This window comes from Ovis canadensis, chromosome 25 (assembly GCF_042477335.2).
Source record: "Ovis canadensis isolate MfBH-ARS-UI-01 breed Bighorn chromosome 25, ARS-UI_OviCan_v2, whole genome shotgun sequence".
NCBI lineage: Eukaryota > Metazoa > Chordata > Mammalia > Artiodactyla > Bovidae > Ovis > Ovis canadensis.
Window position 1 is genome coordinate 20,556,960 of NC_091269.1, and position 17,068 is coordinate 20,574,027.

General features: G+C 71.5%; 8 non-coding genes across 8 annotated transcripts; all 8 read right to left on the reverse strand.

Annotated features, from left to right (window-relative positions):
- Positions 1 to 776: 776 nt before the first annotated feature.
- On the reverse strand, positions 777 to 895 carry LOC138430536 (5S ribosomal RNA). The gene has a single exon (XR_011253229.1). It is a non-coding gene; the product is annotated as a 5S ribosomal RNA (ribosomal RNA).
- A 1,960-nt stretch (positions 896 to 2,855) lies between these two features.
- Positions 2,856 to 2,974, reverse strand: LOC138430537 (5S ribosomal RNA). The gene has a single exon (XR_011253230.1). It is a non-coding gene; the product is annotated as a 5S ribosomal RNA (ribosomal RNA).
- A 1,963-nt stretch (positions 2,975 to 4,937) lies between these two features.
- On the reverse strand, positions 4,938 to 5,056 carry LOC138430538 (5S ribosomal RNA). Its single transcript, XR_011253231.1, has one exon. It is a non-coding gene; the product is annotated as a 5S ribosomal RNA (ribosomal RNA).
- Positions 5,057 to 7,029: 1,973 nt separating this feature from the next.
- LOC138430647 (5S ribosomal RNA) lies at positions 7,030 to 7,148 on the reverse strand. Its single transcript, XR_011253328.1, has one exon. It is a non-coding gene; the product is annotated as a 5S ribosomal RNA (ribosomal RNA).
- A 1,962-nt stretch (positions 7,149 to 9,110) lies between these two features.
- Positions 9,111 to 9,229, reverse strand: LOC138430539 (5S ribosomal RNA). Its single transcript, XR_011253232.1, has one exon. It is a non-coding gene; the product is annotated as a 5S ribosomal RNA (ribosomal RNA).
- Positions 9,230 to 11,187: 1,958 nt separating this feature from the next.
- LOC138430540 (5S ribosomal RNA) lies at positions 11,188 to 11,306 on the reverse strand. The gene has a single exon (XR_011253233.1). It is a non-coding gene; the product is annotated as a 5S ribosomal RNA (ribosomal RNA).
- Positions 11,307 to 13,266: 1,960 nt separating this feature from the next.
- LOC138430657 (5S ribosomal RNA) lies at positions 13,267 to 13,385 on the reverse strand. The gene has a single exon (XR_011253337.1). It is a non-coding gene; the product is annotated as a 5S ribosomal RNA (ribosomal RNA).
- Positions 13,386 to 15,346: 1,961 nt separating this feature from the next.
- LOC138430541 (5S ribosomal RNA) lies at positions 15,347 to 15,465 on the reverse strand. The gene has a single exon (XR_011253234.1). It is a non-coding gene; the product is annotated as a 5S ribosomal RNA (ribosomal RNA).
- Positions 15,466 to 17,068: the final 1,603 nt, after the last annotated feature.

Below are 17,068 nucleotides of genomic sequence, written 5' to 3' on the forward strand. Positions count from 1 at the left end.
CACCCGTGGGGACCCCCAAGACTTCCTCGCAGCCGAGGTCTCAAAGGTCCCCTTCGGCTTGGCTCCCTGAGGCGAGACCCAGCCCCCGCCCCCAGGCCAGAGGGTGAGTGTGGGAGAGAGTGTGCGTGTGAGTGTGTCGGTGGGCGACGGTGGGGTCGGGTCGACTGGGGGGGCCGGGTGGATACCCACAGTGGAGGGGGGAGGGTGTGGCGGCCGGGGCTTTGGAAGCCTGTGCGGTCCTCTTGCTGTCTCTCTCTCTCCCTCTTTCTCCGTCTCCCTTACTTGTGGTTTCCGGCTCTTGACCTGTCTGGGCTGCGGGAGGTGTGCCTGTGTTTGGGGGGAGGGGGGCGGGCGTGAGGGTGTGTGTGTGTGTGTGTGTGTGTGTGTGTGTGTGTGTGTTGTGCGCCCGCGCCTGCGGGAGACCGCGAGGTTGCCTGCCAGGATGCGTCTGGGGGTGGGGCTGGGGCCCCGGCCCCGCCCAGAATTGCCTGAGGCCTGCCAAGGGAGCCCCAGACAGAGACCCCCGCGCCCCCGCCGCCGCCGTTCCTCTGGTTTCCTGGACGCCGAAAGCCGAGGGGCTCGCGGGCCGCGCGGAGGCAACCCAGGTCTGCAGCGGGAGTCGGGGCCCCGGCCAGCCAACCTGAGAGGGGCTGGAAGGCAGGCGGCGGCTCTGAGCGCGGTGGGGTGCCAGGGGCCAGCGGCTGGTGCGGCTTGCGGTGCGGCTGGGGCCGGGGGCTAAAGGAGAGGGGAGGCAGGGCAAAACAGAAACAACAAAAAGCCTACAGCACCCGGTATTCCCAGGCGGTCTCCCATCCAAGTACTAACCGGGCCCGACCCTGCTTAGCTTCCGAGATCAGACGAGATCGGGCGCGTTCAGGGTGGTATGGCCGTAGACGGAGGCGGCTGCCGCCAGGGGCCCTAAGAGCCCTGCGCTGCGCCTGCCTTTCGCTCTGACCTGCCGCCCGGGCCAGCCGGCGGCCGCAGCTCTCCAGCTCTCCACGGAGCGCGCGCTGCACTTGAGCTGCACCACCCGCGACCGGACTCCCGGCGGCCCGGTGGCCGGCACACGCCGCCCCGCGCCCCGCCCCCGCCCACGTCCCCGCCCCCCCCCCCCCCCCCCCCCCCGGCCAACACACCGCCGGCCCGGCCCGGGGGACCACAGGGCTTCCGGGACCGGGAGCAGCCGGCCGGGTGTGCCCGCCGGTGGGTGTAGCGGGGAGGGTGGAGTGAGGGGCGCCGAGGTCGTGGCGCTCTCCCACCCTGGGACCCTCCAGGCACCACCCGGCTCGGGGGCCGCCGCCCCTCCCCCAGCCCCTCGCCCACCTCCCCAAGGCGTTCGCTGCCCAGGGCCTCGGGGCCCGCTGGGGCCCGCGGTCCTCTGAGCCTCCTGCGGGCCTAGGCGCAGCCCAGCCGTGGCCCTGAGCGCCCATCCTGCCCGGCACCTGCGCGGTGCCCAAACCCACCTGCAGCCACCAGCGCCGGCGACCAGAGCTCGTCAGCCCCGCCCCTTCGCCCTACCGAGGCCCCCCCCTTGCCCCCACGCCGCCCTCCAAGCACCGGACCTTGCTGAGGGTGCAGACGAGCGACGTGCAGCCACACGGACAGGCACACAGACACACTCGCAGGCACCCACGCCAAGTGAGACAGCCGGCCGGCGCAAGCTCGTCAGCCAGGGCCACGGCCAGAGCACCCACCCGTGAGAGGCCGGGGCCAGAGGAAGGGACGGCAGGCCGGGGGTCAGGAGAGACAGAGACGCAAAGAGATGAAGGTTCAGAGACAGGCTCCCAAGACGGCGAGAGGGCAGATGCAGATGCAGATGCAGATGCAGACAGACAGACAGACACGAGCGCGCAGGCACACCCAGGGAGGGAGAGCCAGAGAGACGGAGACACAGAGCGACCGACCCACAGCGAGACGGAAAGCGGGAGACGGACAGGGCACAGGGGACGGCATCCCATCCGAGACGGACACTCTGGCACAGACCGTCACACACCGCAGAGAGCGGCCCGTGCGCAAGGGAGGGGGCGTGAGCCTTGGGCCCGGCGAGCCCCGGCTGGACGCGGTGCCCTGGGGCTGGCAATCACCCGTGGGGACCCCAAGACTTCCTCGCAGCCGAGGTCTCAAAGGTCCCCTTCGGCTTGGCTCCCTGAGGCGAGACCCAGCCCCCGCCCCCAGGCCAGAGGGTGAGTGTGGGAGAGAGTGTGCGTGTGAGTGTGTCGGTGGGCGACGGTGGTGGGGTCGGGTCGACTGGGGGGGCCGGGTGGATACCCACAGTGGAGGGGGGAGGGTGTGGCGGCCGGGGCTTTGGAAGCCTGTGCGGTCCTCTTGCTGTCTCTCTCTCTCCCTCTTTCTCCGTCTCCCTTACTTGTGGTTTCCGGCTCTTGACCTGTCTGGGCTGCGGGAGGTGTGCCTGTGTTTGGGGGGAGGGGGGCGGGCGTGAGGGTGTGTGTGTGTGTGTGTGTGTGTGTGTGTGTGTGTTGTGCGCCCGCGCCTGCGGGAGACCGCGAGGTTGCCTGCCAGGATGCGTCTGGGGGTGGGGCTGGGGCCCCGGCCCCGCCCAGAATTGCCTGAGGCCTGCCAAGGGAGCCCCAGACAGAGACCCCCGCGCCCCCGCCGCCGCCGTTCCTCTGGTTTCCTGGACGCCGAAAGCCGAGGGGCTCGCGGGCCGCGCGGAGGCAACCCAGGTCTGCAGCGGGAGTCGGGGCCCCGGCCAGCCAACCTGAGAGGGGCTGGAAGGCAGGCGGCGGCTCTGAGCGCGGTGGGGTGCCAGGGGCCAGCGGCTGGTGCGGCTTGCGGTGCGGCTGGGGCCGGGGGCTAAAGGAGAGGGGAGGCAGGGCAAAACAGAAACAACAAAAAGCCTACAGCACCCGGTATTCCCAGGCGGTCTCCCATCCAAGTACTAACCGGGCCCGACCCTGCTTAGCTTCCGAGATCAGACGAGATCGGGCGCGTTCAGGGTGGTATGGCCGTAGACGGAGGCGGCTGCCGCCAGGCGCCCTAAGAGCCCTGCGCTGCGCCTGCCTTTCGCTCTGACCTGCCGCCCGGGCCAGCCGGCGGCCGCAGCTCTCCAGCTCTCCACGGAGCGCGCGCTGCACTTGAGCTGCACCACCCGCGACCGGACTCCCGGCGGCCCGGTGGCCGGCACACGCCGCCCCGCGCCCCGCCCCCCCCCCCGGCCCCCCCCCCCCCCCCCCCCCCCCCCCCCCCGGCCAACACACCGCCGGCCCGGCCCGGGGGACCACAGGGCTTCCGGGACCGGGAGCAGCCGGCCGGGTGTGCCCGCCGGTGGGTGTAGCGGGGAGGGTGGAGTGAGGGGCGCTGAGGTCGTGGCGCTCTCCCACCCTGGGACCCTCCAGGCACCACCCGGCTCGGGGGCCGCCGCCCCTCCCCCAGCCCCTCGCCCACCTCCCCAAGGCGTTCGCTGCCCAGGGCCTCGGGGCCCGCTGGGGCCCGCGGTCCTCTGAGCCTCCTGCGGGCCTAGGCGCAGCCCAGCCGTGGCCCTGAGCGCCCATCCTGCCCGGCACCTGCGCGGTGCCCAAACCCACCTGCAGCCACCAGCGCCGGCGACCAGAGCTCGTCAGCCCCGCCCCTTCGCCCTACCGAGGCCCCCCCCTTGCCCCCACGCCGCCCTCCAAGCACCGGACCTTGCTGAGGGTGCAGACGAGCGACGTGCAGCCACACGGACAGGCACACAGACACACTCGCAGGCACCCACGCCAAGTGAGACAGCCGGCCGGCGCAAGCTCGTCAGCCAGGGCCACGGCCAGAGCACCCACCCGTGAGAGGCCGGGGCCAGAGGAAGGGACGGCAGGCCGGGGGTCAGGAGAGACAGAGACGCAAAGAGATGAAGGTTCAGAGACAGGCTCCCAAGACGGCGAGAGGGCAGATGCAGATGCAGATGCAGATGCAGACAGACAGACAGACACGAGCGCGCAGGCACACCCAGGGAGGGAGAGCCAGAGAGACGGAGACACAGAGCGACCGACCCACAGCGAGACGGAAAGCGGGAGACGGACAGGGCACAGGGGACGGCATCCCATCCGAGACGGACACTCTGGCACAGACCGTCACACACCGCAGAGAGCGGCCCGTGCGCAAGGGAGGGGGCGTGAGCCTTGGGCCCGGCGAGCCCCGGCTGGACGCGGTGCCCTGGGGCTGGCAATCACCCGTGGGGACCCCCAAGACTTCCTCGCAGCCGAGGTCTCAAAGGTCCCCTTCGGCTTGGCTCCCTGAGGCGAGACCCAGCCCCCGCCCCCAGGCCAGAGGGTGAGTGTGGGAGAGAGTGTGCGTGTGAGTGTGTCGGTGGGCGACGGTGGGGTCGGGTCGACTGGGGGGGCCGGGTGGATACCCACAGTGGAGGGGGGAGGGTGTGGCGGCCGGGGCTTTGGAAGCCTGTGCGGTCCTCTTGCTGTCTCTCTCTCTCCCTCTTTCTCCGTCTCCCTTACTTGTGGTTTCCGGCTCTTGACCTGTCTGGGCTGCGGGAGGTGTGCCTGTGTTTGGGGGGAGGGGGGCGGGCGTGAGGGTGTGTGTGTGTGTGTGTGTGTGTGTGTGTGTGTGTGTTGTGCGCCCGCGCCTGCGGGAGACCGCGAGGTTGCCTGCCAGGATGCGTCTGGGGGTGGGGCTGGGGCCCCGGCCCCGCCCAGAATTGCCTGAGGCCTGCCAAGGGAGCCCCAGACAGAGACCCCCGCGCCCCCGCCGCCGCCGTTCCTCTGGTTTCCTGGACGCCGAAAGCCGAGGGGCTCGCGGGCCGCGCGGAGGCAACCCAGGTCTGCAGCGGGAGTCGGGGCCCCGGCCAGCCAACCTGAGAGGGGCTGGAAGGCAGGCGGCGGCTCTGAGCGCGGTGGGGTGCCAGGGGCCAGCGGCTGGTGCGGCTTGCGGTGCGGCTGGGGCCGGGGGCTAAAGGAGAGGGGAGGCAGGGCAAAACAGAAACAACAAAAAGCCTACAGCACCCGGTATTCCCAGGCGGTCTCCCATCCAAGTACTAACCGGGCCCGACCCTGCTTAGCTTCCGAGATCAGACGAGATCGGGCGCGTTCAGGGTGGTATGGCCGTAGACGGAGGCGGCTGCCGCCAGGGGCCCTAAGAGCCCTGCGCTGCGCCTGCCTTTCGCTCTGACCTGCCGCCCGGGCCAGCCGGCGGCCGCAGCTCTCCAGCTCTCCACGGAGCGCGCGCTGCACTTGAGCTGCACCACCCGCGACCGGACTCCCGGCGGCCCGGTGGCCGGCACACGCCGCCCCGCGCCCCGCCCCCGCCCCCGTCCCCCCCCCCCCCCCCCCCCCCCCCCCCCCCCCCCCCGGCCAACACACCGCCGGCCCGGCCCGGGGGACCACAGGGCTTCCGGGACCGGGAGCAGCCGGCCGGGTGTGCCCGCCGGTGGGTGTAGCGGGGAGGGTGGAGTGAGGGGCGCCGAGGTCGTGGCGCTCTCCCACCCTGGGACCCTCCAGGCACCACCCGGCTCGGGGGCCGCCGCCCCTCCCCCAGCCCCTCGCCCACCTCCCCAAGGCGTTCGCTGCCCAGGGCCTCGGGGCCCGCTGGGGCCCGCGGTCCTCTGAGCCTCCTGCGGGCCTAGGCGCAGCCCAGCCGTGGCCCTGAGCGCCCATCCTGCCCGGCACCTGCGCGGTGCCCAAACCCACCTGCAGCCACCAGCGCCGGCGACCAGAGCTCGTCAGCCCCGCCCCTTCGCCCTACCGAGGCCCCCCCTTGCCCCCACGCCGCCCTCCAAGCACCGGACCTTGCTGAGGGTGCAGACGAGCGACGTGCAGCCACACGGACAGGCACACAGACACACTCGCAGGCACCCACGCCAAGTGAGACAGCCGGCCGGCGCAAGCTCGTCAGCCAGGGCCACGGCCAGAGCACCCACCCGTGAGAGGCCGGGGCCAGAGGAAGGGACGGCAGGCCGGGGGTCAGGAGAGACAGAGACGCAAAGAGATGAAGGTTCAGAGACAGGCTCCCAAGACGGCGAGAGGGCAGATGCAGATGCAGATGCAGATGCAGACAGACAGACAGACACGAGCGCGCAGGCACACCCAGGGAGGGAGAGCCAGAGAGACGGAGACACAGAGCGACCGACCCACAGCGAGAAGGAAAGCGGGAGACGGACAGGGCACAGGGGACGGCATCCCATCCGAGACGGACACTCTGGCACAGACCGTCACACACCGCAGAGAGCGGCCCGCGCGCAAGGGAGGGGGCGTGAGCCTTGGGCCCGGCGAGCCCCGGCTGGACGCGGTGCCCTGGGGCTGGCAATCACCCGTGGGGACCCCAAGACTTCCTCGCAGCCGAGGTCTCAAAGGTCCCCTTCGGCTTGGCTCCCTGAGGCGAGACCCAGCCCCCGCCCCCAGGCCAGAGGGTGAGTGTGGGAGAGAGTGTGCGTGTGAGTGTGTCGGTGGGCGACGGTGGGGTCGGGTCGACTGGGGGGGCCGGGTGGATACCCACAGTGGAGGGGGGAGGGTGTGGCGGCCGGGGCTTTGGAAGCCTGTGCGGTCCTCTTGCTGTCTCTCTCTCTCCCTCTTTCTCCGTCTCCCTTACTTGTGGTTTCCGGCTCTTGACCTGTCTGGGCTGCGGGAGGTGTGCCTGTGTTTGGGGGGAGGGGGGCGGGCGTGAGGGTGTGTGTGTGTGTGTGTGTGTGTGTGTGTGTGTGTGTGTGTGTTGTGCGCCCGCGCCTGCGGGAGACCGCGAGGTTGCCTGCCAGGATGCGTCTGGGGGTGGGGCTGGGGCCCCGGCCCCGCCCAGAATTGCCTGAGGCCTGCCAAGGGAGCCCCAGACAGAGACCCCCGCGCCCCCGCCGCCGCCGTTCCTCTGGTTTCCTGGCCGCCGAAAGCCGAGGGGCTCGCGGGCCGCGCGGAGGCAACCCAGGTCTGCAGCGGGAGTCGGGGCCCCGGCCAGCCAACCTGAGAGGGGCTGGAAGGCAGGCGGCGGCTCTGAGCGCGGTGGGGTGCCAAGGGCCAGCGGCTGGTGCGGCTTGCGGTGCGGCTGGGGCCGGGGGCTAAAGGAGAGGGGAGGCAGGGCAAAACAGAAACAACAAAAAGCCTACAGCACCCGGTATTCCCAGGCGGTCTCCCATCCAAGTACTAACCGGGCCCGACCCTGCTTAGCTTCCGAGATCAGACGAGATCGGGCGCATTCAGGGTGGTATGGCCGTAGACGGAGGCGGCTGCCGCCAGGGGCCCTAAGAGCCCTGCGCTGCGCCTGCCTTTCGCTCTGAACTGCCGCCCGGGCCAGCCGGCGGCCGCAGCTCTCCAGCTCTCCACGGAGCGCGCGCTGCACTTGAGCTGCACCACCCGCGACCGGACTCCCGCCGGCCCGGTGGCCGGCACACGCCGCCCCGCCCCCCGGCCCCGCCCACGGCCCCGCCCCCCCCCCCCCCCGGCCAACACACCGCCGGCCCGGCCCGGGGGACCACAGGGCTTCCGGGACCGGGAGCAGCCGGCCGGGTGTGCCCGCCGGTGGGTGTAGCGGGGAGGGTGGAGTGAGGGGCGCCGAGGTCGTGGCGCTCTCCCACCCTGGGACCCTCCAGGCACCACCCGGCTCGGGGGCCGCCGCCCCTCCCCCAGCCCCTCGCCCACCTCCCCAAGGCGTTCGCTGCCCAGGGCCTCGGGGCTCGCTGGGGCCCGCGGTCCTCTGAGCCTCCTGCGTGCCTAGGCGCAGCCCAGCCGTGGCCCTGAGCGCCCATCCTGCCCGGCACCTGCGCGGTGCCCAAACCCACCTGCAGCCACCAGCGCCGGCGACCAGAGCTCGTCAGCCCCGCCCCTTCGCCCTACCGAGGCCCCCCCCTTGCCCCCACGCCGCCCTCCAAGCACCGGACCTTGCTGAGGGTGCAGACGAGCGACGTGCAGCCACACGGACAGGCACACAGACACACTCGCAGGCACCCACGCCAAGTGAGACAGCCGGCCGGCGCAAGCTCGTCAGCCAGGGCCACGGCCAGAGCACCCCCCCGTGAGAGGCCGGGGCCAGAGGAAGGGACGGCAGGCCGGGGGTCAGGAGAGACAGAGACGCAAAGAGATGAAGGTTCAGAGACAGGCTCCCAAGACGGCGAGAGGGCAGATGCTGATGCAGATGCAGATGCAGATGCAGACAGACAGACAGACACGAGCGCGCAGGCACACCCAGGGAGGGAGAGCCAGAGAGACGGAGACACAGAGCGACCGACCCACAGCGAGACGGAAAGCGGGAGACGGACAGGGCACAGGGGACGGCATCCCATCCGAGACGGACACTCTGGCACAGACCGTCACACACCGCAGAGAGCGGCCCGTGCGCAAGGGAGGGGGCGTGAGCCTTGGGCCCGGCGAGCCCCGGCTGGACGCGGTGCCCTGGGGCTGGCAATCACCCGTGGGGACCCCAAGACTTCCTCGCAGCCGAGGTCTCAAAGGTCCCCTTCGGCTTGGCTCCCTGAGGCGAGACCCAGCCCCCGCCCCCAGGCCAGAGGGTGAGTGTGGGAGAGAGTGTGCGTGTGAGTGTGTCGGTGGGCGACGGTGGTGGGGTCGGGTCGACTGGGGGGGCCGGGTGGATACCCACAGTGGAGGGGGGAGGGTGTGGCGGCCGGGGCTTTGGAAGCCTGTGCGGTCCTCTTGCTGTCTCTCTCTCTCCCTCTTTCTCCGTCTCCCTTACTTGTGGTTTCCGGCTCTTGACCTGTCTGGGCTGCGGGAGGTGTGCCTGTGTTTGGGGGGAGGGGGGCGGGCGTGAGGGTGTGTGTGTGTGTGTGTGTGTGTGTGTGTGTGTGTGTGTTGTGCGCCCGCGCCTTCGGGAGACCGCGAGGTTGCCTGCCAGGATGCGTCTGGGGGTGGGGCTGGGGCCCCGGCCCCGCCCAGAATTGCCTGAGGCCTGCCAAGGGAGCCCCAGACAGAGACCCCCGCGCCCCCGCCGCCGCCGTTCCTCTGGTTTCCTGGACGCCGAAAGCCGAGGGGCTCGCGGGCCGCGCGGAGGCAACCCAGGTCTGCAGCGGGAGTCGGGGCCCCGGCCAGCCAACCTGAGAGGGGCTGGAAGGCAGGCGGCGGCTCTGAGCGCGGTGGGGTGCCAGGGGCCAGCGGCTGGTGCGGCTTGCGGTGCGGCTGGGGCCGGGGGCTAAAGGAGAGGGGAGGCAGGGCAAAACAGAAACAACAAAAAGCCTACAGCACCCGGTATTCCCAGGCGGTCTCCCATCCAAGTACTAACCGGGCCCGACCCTGCTTAGCTTCCGAGATCAGACGAGATCGGGCGCGTTCAGGGTGGTATGGCCGTAGACGGAGGCGGCTGCCGCCAGGCGCCCTAAGAGCCCTGCGCTGCGCCTGCCTTTCGCTCTGACCTGCCGCCCGGGCCAGCCGGCGGCCGCAGCTCTCCAGCTCTCCACGGAGCGCGCGCTGCACTTGAGCTGCACCACCCGCGACCGGACTCCCGGCGGCCCGGTGGCCGGCACACGCCGCCCCGCGCCCCGCCCCCGCCCACGTCCCCGCCCCCCCCCCCCCCCCCCCCGGCCAACACACCGCCGGCCCGGCCCGGGGGACCACAGGGCTTCCGGGACCGGGAGCAGCCGGCCGGGTGTGCCCGCCGGTGGGTGTAGCGGGGAGGGTGGAGTGAGGGGCGCCGAGGTCGTGGCGCTCTCCCACCCTGGGACCCTCCAGGCACCACCCGGCTCGGGGGCCGCCGCCCCTCCCCCAGCCCCTCGCCCACCTCCCCAAGGCGTTCGCTGCCCAGGGCCTCGGGGCCCGCTGGGGCCCGCGGTCCTCTGAGCCTCCTGCGGGCCTAGGCGCAGCCCAGCCGTGGCCCTGAGCGCCCATCCTGCCCGGCACCTGCGCGGTGCCCAAACCCACCTGCAGCCACCAGCGCCGGCGACCAGAGCTCGTCAGCCCCGCCCCTTCGCCCTACCGAGGCCCCCCCCTTGCCCCCACGCCGCCCTCCAAGCACCGGACCTTGCTGAGGGTGCAGACGAGCGACGTGCAGCCACACGGACAGGCACACAGACACACTCGCAGGCACCCACGCCAAGTGAGACAGCCGGCCGGCGCAAGCTCGTCAGCCAGGGCCACGGCCAGAGCACCCACCCGTGAGAGGCCGGGGCCAGAGGAAGGGACGGCAGGCCGGGGGTCAGGAGAGACAGAGACGCAAAGAGATGAAGGTTCAGAGACAGGCTCCCAAGACGGCGAGAGGGCAGATGCAGATGCAGATGCAGATGCAGACAGACAGACAGACACGAGCGCGCAGGCACACCCAGGGAGGGAGAGCCAGAGAGACGGAGACACAGAGCGACCGACCCACAGCGAGACGGAAAGCGGGAGACGGACAGGGCACAGGGGACGGCATCCCATCCGAGACGGACACTCTGGCACAGACCGTCACACACCGCAGAGAGCGGCCCGTGCGCAAGGGAGGGGGCGTGAGCCTTGGGCCCGGCGAGCCCCGGCTGGACGCGGTGCCCTGGGGCTGGCAATCACCCGTGGGGACCCCAAGACTTCCTCGCAGCCGAGGTCTCAAAGGTCCCCTTCGGCTTGGCTCCCTGAGGCGAGACCCAGCCCCCGCCCCCAGGCCAGAGGGTGAGTGTGGGAGAGAGTGTGCGTGTGAGTGTGTCGGTGGGCGACGGTGGGGTCGGGTCGACTGGGGGGGCCGGGTGGATACCCACAGTGGAGGGGGGAGGGTGTGGCGGCCGGGGCTTTGGAAGCCTGTGCGGTCCTCTTGCTGTCTCTCTCTCTCCCTCTTTCTCCGTCTCCCTTACTTGTGGTTTCCGGCTCTTGACCTGTCTGGGCTGCGGGAGGTGTGCCTGTGTTTGGGGGGAGGGGGGCGGGCGTGAGGGTGTGTGTGTGTGTGTGTGTGTGTGTGTGTGTGTGTGTGTTGTGCGCCCGCGCCTGCGGGAGACCGCGAGGTTGCCTGCCAGGATGCGTCTGGGGGTGGGGCTGGGGCCCCGGCCCCTCCCAGAATTGCCTGAGGCCTGCCAAGGGAGCCCCAGACAGAGACCCCCGCGCCCCCGCCGCCGCCGTTCCTCTGGTTTCCTGGCCGCCGAAAGCCGAGGGGCTCGCGGGCCGCGCGGAGGCAACCCAGGTCTGCAGCGGGAGTCGGGGCCCCGGCCAGCCAACCTGAGAGGGGCTGGAAGGCAGGCGGCGGCTCTGAGCGCGGTGGGGTGCCAGGGGCCAGCGGCTGGTGCGGCTTGCGGTGCGGCTGGGGCCGGGGGCTAAAGGAGAGGGGAGGCAGGGCAAAACAGAAACAACAAAAAGCCTACAGCACCCGGTATTCCCAGGCGGTCTCCCATCCAAGTACTAACCGGGCCCGACCCTGCTTAGCTTCCGAGATCAGACGAGATCGGGCGCGTTCAGGGTGGTATGGCCGTAGACGGAGGCGGCTGCCGCCAGGCGCCCTAAGAGCCCTGCGCTGCGCCTGCCTTTCGCTCTGACCTGCCGTCCGGGCCAGCCGGCGGCCGCAGCTCTCCAGCTCTCCACGGAGCGCGCGCTGCACTTGAGCTGCACCACCCGCGACCGGACTCCCGGCGGCCCGGTGGCCGGCACACGCCGCCCCGCGCCCCGCCCCCGCCCACGTCCCCGCCCCCCCCCCCCCCCCCCCCGGCCAACACACCGCCGGCCCGGCCCGGGGGACCACAGGGCTTCCGGGACCGGGAGCAGCCGGCCGGGTGTGCCCGCCGGTGGGTGTAGCGGGGAGGGTGGAGTGAGGGGCGCCGAGGTCGTGGCGCTCTCCCACCCTGGGACCCTCCAGGCACCACCCGGCTCGGGGGCCGCCGCCCCTCCCCCAGCCCCTCGCCCACCTCCCCAAGGCGTTCGCTGCCCAGGGCCTCGGGGCCCGCTGGGGCCCGCGGTCCTCTGAGCCTCCTGCGGGCCTAGGCGCAGCCCAGCCGTGGCCCTGAGCGCCCATCCTGCCCGGCACCTGCGCGGTGCCCAAACCCACCTGCAGCCACCAGCGCCGGCGACCAGAGCTCGTCAGCCCCGCCCCTTCGCCCTACCGAGGCCCCCCCCTTGCCCCCACGCCGCCCTCCAAGCACCGGACCTTGCTGAGGGTGCAGACGAGCGACGTGCAGCCACACGGACAGGCACACAGACACACTCGCAGGCACCCACGCCAAGTGAGACAGCCGGCCGGCGCAAGCTCGTCAGCCAGGGCCACGGCCAGAGCACCCACCCGTGAGAGGCCGGGGCCAGAGGAAGGGACGGCAGGCCGGGGGTCAGGAGAGACAGAGACGCAAAGAGATGAAGGTTCAGAGACAGGCTCCCAAGACGGCGAGAGGGCAGATGCAGATGCAGATGCAGATGCAGACAGACAGACAGACACGAGCGCGCAGGCACACCCAGGGAGGGAGAGCCAGAGAGACGGAGACACAGAGCGACCGACCCACAGCGAGAAGGAAAGCGGGAGACGGACAGGGCACAGGGGACGGCATCCCATCCGAGACGGACACTCTGGCACAGACCGTCACACACCGCAGAGAGCGGCCCGCGCGCAAGGGAGGGGGCGTGAGCCTTGGGCCCGGCGAGCCCCGGCTGGACGCGGTGCCCTGGGGCTGGCAATCACCCGTGGGGACCCCAAGACTTCCTCGCAGCCGAGGTCTCAAAGGTCCCCTTCGGCTTGGCTCCCTGAGGCGAGACCCAGCCCCCGCCCCCAGGCCAGAGGGTGAGTGTGGGAGAGAGTGTGCGTGTGAGTGTGTCGGTGGGCGACGGTGGGGTCGGGTCGACTGGGGGGGCCGGGTGGATACCCACAGTGGAGGGGGGAGGGTGTGGCGGCCGGGGCTTTGGAAGCCTGTGCGGTCCTCTTGCTGTCTCTCTCTCTCCCTCTTTCTCCGTCTCCCTTACTTGTGGTTTCCGGCTCTTGACCTGTCTGGGCTGCGGGAGGTGTGCCTGTGTTTGGGGGGAGGGGGGCGGGCGTGAGGGTGTGTGTGTGTGTGTGTGTGTGTGTGTGTGTGTGTGTGTGTTGTGCGCCCGCGCCTGCGGGAGACCGCGAGGTTGCCTGCCAGGATGCGTCTGGGGGTGGGGCTGGGGCCCCGGCCCCGCCCAGAATTGCCTGAGGCCTGCCAAGGGAGCCCCAGACAGAGACCCCCGCGCCCCCGCCGCCGCCGTTCCTCTGGTTTCCTGGACGCCGAAAGCCGAGGGGCTCGCGGGCCGCGCGGAGGCAACCCAGGTCTGCAGCGGGAGTCGGGGCCCCGGCCAGCCAACCTGAGAGGGGCTGGAAGGCAGGCGGCGGCTCTGAGCGCGGTGGGGTGCCAGGGGCCAGCGGCTGGTGCGGCTTGCGGTGCGGCTGGGGCCGGGGGCTAAAGGAGAGGGGAGGCAGGGCAAAACAGAAACAACAAAAAGCCTACAGCACCCGGTATTCCCAGGCGGTCTCCCATCCAAGTACTAACCGGGCCCGACCCTGCTTAGCTTCCGAGATCAGACGAGATCGGGCGCATTCAGGGTGGTATGGCCGTAGACGGAGGCGGCTGCCGCCAGGCGCCCTAAGAGCCCTGCGCTGCGCCTGCCTTTCGCTCTGAACTGCCGCCCGGGCCAGCCGGCGGCCGCAGCTCTCCAGCTCTCCACGGAGCGCGCGCTGCACTTGAGCTGCACCACCCGCGACCGGACTCCCGGCGGCCCGGTGGCCGGCACACGCCGCCCCGCCCCCCGGCCCCGCCCACGTCCCCGCCCCCCCCCCCCCCGGCCAACACACCGCCGGCCCGGCCCGGGGGACCACAGGGCTTCCGGGACCGGGAGCAGCCGGCCGGGTGTGCCCGCCGGTGGGTGTAGCGGGGAGGGTGGAGTGAGGGGCGCCGAGGTCGTGGCGCTCTCCCACCCTGGGACCCTCCAGGCACCACCCGGCTCGGGGGCCGCCGCCCCTCCCCCAGCCCCTCGCCCACCTCCCCAAGGCGTTCGCTGCCCAGGGCCTCGGGGCTCGCTGGGGCCCGCGGTCCTCTGAGCCTCCTGCGTGCCTAGGCGCAGCCCAGCCGTGGCCCTGAGCGCCCATCCTGCCCGGCACCTGCGCGGTGCCCAAACCCACCTGCAGCCACCAGCGCCGGCGACCAGAGCTCGTCAGCCCCGCCCCTTCGCCCTACCGAGGCCCCCCCCTTGCCCCCACGCCGCCCTCCAAGCACCGGACCTTGCTGAGGGTGCAGACGAGCGACGTGCAGCCACACGGACAGGCACACAGACACACTCGCAGGCACCCACGCCAAGTGAGACAGCCGGCCGGCGCAAGCTCGTCAGCCAGGGCCACGGCCAGAGCACCCCCCCGTGAGAGGCCGGGGCCAGAGGAAGGGACGGCAGGCCGGGGGTCAGGAGAGACAGAGACGCAAAGAGATGAAGGTTCAGAGACAGGCTCCCAAGACGGCGAGAGGGCAGATGCTGATGCAGATGCAGATGCAGATGCAGACAGACAGACAGACACGAGCGCGCAGGCACACCCAGGGAGGGAGAGCCAGAGAGACGGAGACACAGAGCGACCGACCCACAGCGAGACGGAAAGCGGGAGACGGACAGGGCACAGGGGACGGCATCCCATCCGAGACGGACACTCTGGCACAGACCGTCACACACCGCAGAGAGCGGCCCGTGCGCAAGGGAGGGGGCGTGAGCCTTGGGCCCGGCGAGCCCCGGCTGGACGCGGTGCCCTGGGGCTGGCAATCACCCGTGGGGACCCCAAGACTTCCTCGCAGCCGAGGTCTCAAAGGTCCCCTTCGGCTTGGCTCCCTGAGGCGAGACCCAGCCCCCGCCCCCAGGCCAGAGGGTGAGTGTGGGAGAGAGTGTGCGTGTGAGTGTGTCGGTGGGCGACGGTGGTGGGGTCGGGTCGACTGGGGGGGCCGGGTGGATACCCACAGTGGAGGGGGGAGGGTGTGGCGGCCGGGGCTTTGGAAGCCTGTGCGGTCCTCTTGCTGTCTCTCTCTCTCCCTCTTTCTCCGTCTCCCTTACTTGTGGTTTCCGGCTCTTGACCTGTCTGGGCTGCGGGAGGTGTGCCTGTGTTTGGGGGGAGGGGGGCGGGCGTGAGGGTGTGTGTGTGTGTGTGTGTGTGTGTGTGTGTGTGTGTGTTGTGCGCCCGCGCCTTCGGGAGACCGCGAGGTTGCCTGCCAGGATGCGTCTGGGGGTGGGGCTGGGGCCCCGGCCCCGCCCAGAATTGCCTGAGGCCTGCCAAGGGAGCCCCAGACAGAGACCCCCGCGCCCCCGCCGCCGCCGTTCCTCTGGTTTCCTGGACGCCGAAAGCCGAGGGGCTCGCGGGCCGCGCGGAGGCAACCCAGGTCTGCAGCGGGAGTCGGGGCCCCGGCCAGCCAACCTGAGAGGGGCTGGAAGGCAGGCGGCGGCTCTGAGCGCGGTGGGGTGCCAGGGGCCAGCGGCTGGTGCGGCTTGCGGTGCGGCTGGGGCCGGGGGCTAAAGGAGAGGGGAGGCAGGGCAAAACAGAAACAACAAAAAGCCTACAGCACCCGGTATTCCCAGGCGGTCTCCCATCCAAGTACTAACCGGGCCCGACCCTGCTTAGCTTCCGAGATCAGACGAGATCGGGCGCGTTCAGGGTGGTATGGCCGTAGACGGAGGCGGCTGCCGCCAGGCGCCCTAAGAGCCCTGCGCTGCGCCTGCCTTTCGCTCTGACCTGCCGCCCGGGCCAGCCGGCGGCCGCAGCTCTCCAGCTCTCCACGGAGCGCGCGCTGCACTTGAGCTGCACCACCCGCGACCGGACTCCCGGCGGCCCGGTGGCCGGCACACGCCGCCCCGCGCCCCGCCCCCGCCCACGTCCCCGCCCCCCCCCCCCCCCCCCCCCCCCCCCCGGCCAACACACCGCCGGCCCGGCCCGGGGGACCACAGGGCTTCCGGGACCGGGAGCAGCCGGCCGGGTGTGCCCGCCGGTGGGTGTAGCGGGGAGGGTGGAGTGAGGGGCGCCGAGGTCGTGGCGCTCTCCCACCCTGGGACCCTCCAGGCACCACCCGGCTCGGGGGCCGCCGCCCCTCCCCCAGCCCCTCGCCCACCTCCCCAAGGCGTTCGCTGCCCAGGGCCTCGGGGCTCGCTGGGGCCCGCGGTCCTCTGAGCCTCCTGCGTGCCTAGGCGCAGCCCAGCCGTGGCCCTGAGCGCCCATCCTGCCCGGCACCTGCGCGGTGCCCAAACCCACCTGCAGCCACCAGCGCCGGCGACCAGAGCTCGTCAGCCCCACCCCTTCGCCCTACCGAGGCCCCCCCTTGCCCCCACGCCGCCCTCCAAGCACCGGACCTTGCTGAGGGTGCAGACGAGCGACGTGCAGCCACACGGACAGGCACACAGACACACTCGCAGGCACCCACGCCAAGTGAGACAGCCGGCCGGCGCAAGCTCGTCAGCCAGGGCCACGGCCAGAGCACCCCCCCGTGAGAGGCCGGGGCCAGAGGAAGGGACGGCAGGCCGGGGGTCAGGAGAGACAGAGACGCAAAGAGATGAAGGTTCAGAGACAGGCTCCCAAGACGGCGAGAGGGCAGATGCTGATGCAGATGCAGATGCAGATGCAGACAGACAGACAGACACGAGCGCGCAGGCACACCCAGGGAGGGAGAGCCAGAGAGACGGAGACACAGAGCGACCGACCCACAGCGAGACGGAAAGCGGGAGACGGACAGGGCACAGGGGACGGCATCCCATCCGAGACGGACACTCTGGCACAGACCGTCACACACCGCAGAGAGCGGCCCGTGCGCAAGGGAGGGGGCGTGAGCCTTGGGCCCGGCGAGCCCCGGCTGGACGCGGTGCCCTGGGGCTGGCAATCACCCGTGGGGACCCCAAGACTTCCTCGCAGCCGAGGTCTCAAAGGTCCCCTTCGGCTTGGCTCCCTGAGGCGAGACCCAGCCCCCGCCCCCAGGCCAGAGGGTGAGTGTGGGAGAGAGTGTGCGTGTGAGTGTGTCGGTGGGCGACGGTGGTGGGGTCGGGTCGACTGGGGGGGCCGGGTGGATACCCACAGTGGAGGGGGGAGGGTGTGGCGGCCGGGGCTTTGGAAGCCTGTGCGGTCCTCTTGCTGTCTCTCTCTCTCCCTCTTTCTCCGTCTCCCTTACTTGTGGTTTCCGGCTCTTGACCTGTCTGGGCTGCGGGAGGTGTGCCTGTGTTTGGGGGGAGGGGGGCGGGCGTGAGGGTGTGTGTGTGTGTGTGTGTGTGTGTGTGTGTGTGTGTGTTGTGCG